The sequence below is a fragment of the Cebus imitator genome, unplaced genomic scaffold (genome assembly GCF_001604975.1).
Source record: "Cebus imitator isolate Cc_AM_T3 unplaced genomic scaffold, Cebus_imitator-1.0 Scaffold93, whole genome shotgun sequence".
In the NCBI taxonomy this organism is placed as follows: Eukaryota; Metazoa; Chordata; class Mammalia; order Primates; family Cebidae; genus Cebus; species Cebus imitator.
In genome coordinates this window covers 5,353,022-5,356,054 of record NW_016107408.1, presented here as the reverse complement: position 1 = coordinate 5,356,054, position 3,033 = coordinate 5,353,022, and the positions used below count along the sequence as shown (strand labels likewise).

The following is a 3,033-nucleotide window of genomic DNA, read 5'->3' as shown; positions in this document are numbered from 1 at the left end:
GGAGGCTGAGGCAGGAGAATCGTTTGAACCTGGGAGGCAGAGGTTGCAGTGAGCCAAGATGGTGCCACTGTACTCCAGCATGGGCGACAGAGCAAGATTCCATCTTTTTTTTTTAAAAAAAAAAAAGAAAAAAGAAAAAGAAAAAGAAAGAAAGGAAATAAATAAATAAAAATAAAAATTTTTAAAAAGACAGGGTCTTGCTCTGTCACCCAGGCTGGAATGCAGCGGTGTGATCTCAGCTCACTGCAACCTGCACCTCCAGGGTTCAAGCCATTCTCCTACCACAGACTCCCAAGTAGCTGGGACTACAGGCATGTGCCACAACACCCAGCTAACTTTTGGCATTTTTAGTAGAGATGGGGTTTTTGTCATGTTGGCTAGGCTTGTCTCAAACTCCTGGGGTCAAGTGATCCGCCTGCCTCGGCCTCCCAAAGTGCTGGGATTACAGGCGTGAGCCACCACGCCCAGCCCCCCAGCCAACTCTTATTAGATGATAAGCCAGGCAAGAGGAAAGCATTGTATGCAATGGCACTGGAACAACTGAATATCCACATACAAAAAATGAACTTCATGTCGCACACAAAAATTAATTAAAAATGAATCAAAAGGCTAGGCGCAGTGGTTCATGCCTGTAATCCCAGCACTTTGGGGGGCAGAGGTGGGTGGATCACCTGAGGTTAACAGTTCGAGGCCAGTGGGTCAACATGGTAAAACCCTGTCTCTACTAAAAATACAAAATTAGCTGGGTGTGGTAGCACACGCCTGTAGTCCCAGCTACTCCTCAGGCTGAGGCAGGAGAATTGTTCGAACCTGGGAGGCAGAGGCTGCAGTGAGCCGAGATCGGCACCATTGTGCACTCCAGCCTGGGTGACAGAGCGAGACTCCATCTCAAAAAAAAAATTTTTTTAATATATAGTTTTAATATATTTAAACACTATACAGATGTAAGCTTCATAAAGAGTAACAAACCTACAATGACTGCAACTTAAGACCCCATGTCTCATTTTGTCTAGTTAGCTTTGAAATGACCCCTATTTCCAACTTTTGGTTTTGTCATCAACTGCTTTACAATCTGATGGCTCTAACTGAAACTTTAGGCATCTCAACTTTCTAAAAAGCCAAAACTCAAGGTCAGGTAACTTACAGTTTACTGGGACCTAGAGGTTACCAAGAACTAAAAGATATAGAACTCCGAAAGCCTATAATGGCTAGATATTTCACCTAGTTAGAAAGGTCAGGAAAGGCTTTCCTGAGAAAAGAGCTCGCTAGAACTTGCATTTGTACAATGAGCAGGAGACTGTGAAGAAAAAACAGAATTTGGAGACCCCAAACTTACTACGCTAAAGGGAAAGTTAAGCTAGGGAATTGTATCACACAATATTGCCTTCCTTTTGTTCCTAGAGGGCTATAATTTCAAACCCTATGACACAGCTTCATCCATAAACCAGTTTCCCACTTTAGAAGGCCACATATCTCCCCAGATAGCCTCCCTAACAAGTTGCTCACAAGGAAATTCCTTGTGAGCCTCAACATTTTTCAGGAGAAACATCCACCTATAAAGTAATCCTAAAAATAAGGTCTGTTGATTCTCACCGTGACGTCAACTACAAGCTTATCTTCACAAGTAGGAGACCAGAAATCGGCCAGACGCAGCGGCTCACACCTGTAATCCCAGCACTTTGGGAGGCTAAGGTAGGCGGATCACAAAGGCAGGAGTTAAAGACCAGCCTGGTCAACATGGTGAAACCCCATCTCAACTAAAAATACAAAAAAAAAAATTAGCTGGGCATGGTGCCACATGCCTGTAATCCCAGCTACTCAGGAGGCTGAGGCAGGAGAATTGCTTGAACAGCAGAGGTGGCAGAGAGCTGAGATCGCACCAATGCACTCCAGCCTAGGCAACAAGACTCCATCCCCCCCCAAAAAAAAAAAAGATTCATCCCTCTACCTACCCTAAGATGAATGCATAAATGTTTTGTCTACTTCCTCTTTTCACAGGTAAAATGCAAATTTACTGAGGCTAATCAGAGACCCACAAGAATGTAACCATTTGCCTCCTCACTGCCTAGCCTCCCTTTTTTCCCCCTCCTGCTAGCTCCTTCCTCTTTTTTTTTTAAAGAGATGGGGTTTCAGCCAGGCGCGGTGGCTCAAGCCTATAATCCCAGCACTTTGGAAGGCCGAGGCGGGTGGATCACGAGGTCAAGAGATCGAGACCATACTGGTCAACATGGTGAAACCCCATCTCTACTAAAAATACAAAAAGAGAACTCGGTGGTGGCCACTGCGCAGACCAGACTTCGCTCGTTCGTGCGCCTTGCTCCGCTTTTCCTCCACAACCCTGTCTGACAAACCCGATATGACTGAGATCGAGAAATTCGATAAGTCGAAACTGAAGAAGACAGAAACGCAAGAGAAAAATCCATTGCCTTACAAAGAAACGACTGGAGAAGCAAGCAGGCGAATCGTAATGAGTCGTACGCCGCCAATATGCACTGTACATTCCACAAGCACTGCCTTCTTATTTTACTTCTTTTAGCTGTTTAACTTTGTAACATGCAAAGAGGTTGGACCAAGTTTAAATGACTGTGCTGCCCCTTTCACATCAAAGAACTACTGACAACGAAGGCCGCGCCTACCTCTCCCATCTGTTTATCTGGCTGGCAGGGAAGGAAAGAGCTTGCATGTTGGTGAAGGAAGAAGTGGGGTGAAGGAAGTGAGGTGGGACAAATGTGAATTCTACAGTAAAACCAAGCTGGCCCAGGGTATCCTGCAGGCTGTAATGCAGTTTAATCAGAGTGCCATTTTTTGGTTCAAATGATTTTAATTATTGGAATGCACAATTTTTTTAATATGCAAATAAAGTTTAAAAACTTAAAAAAAAAATACAAAAAGATTAGCTGGGCGTGGTGGCCCACGCCTGTAGTCCCAGCTACTTGGGAGGCTGAGGCAGGAGAATTGCTTGAACCCAGGAGGCGGAGGTTGCCGCGATCACACCATTGCACTCCAGCCTGGGTAACGAGGGAAACTCTGTCT

The 3,033-nt window shown here is 44.9% G+C and overlaps 1 protein-coding gene and 1 pseudogene across 2 annotated transcripts in view; one reads left to right on the top strand and one right to left on the bottom strand.

Annotated features, from left to right (window-relative positions):
- Positions 1–3,033, bottom strand: part of NUP85 (nucleoporin 85) — a 43,205-nt gene that overhangs the window by 34,934 nt on the left and 5,238 nt on the right. The window lies entirely within an intron of this gene.
- Positions 2,260–2,675, top strand: LOC108309308 (annotated as a pseudogene).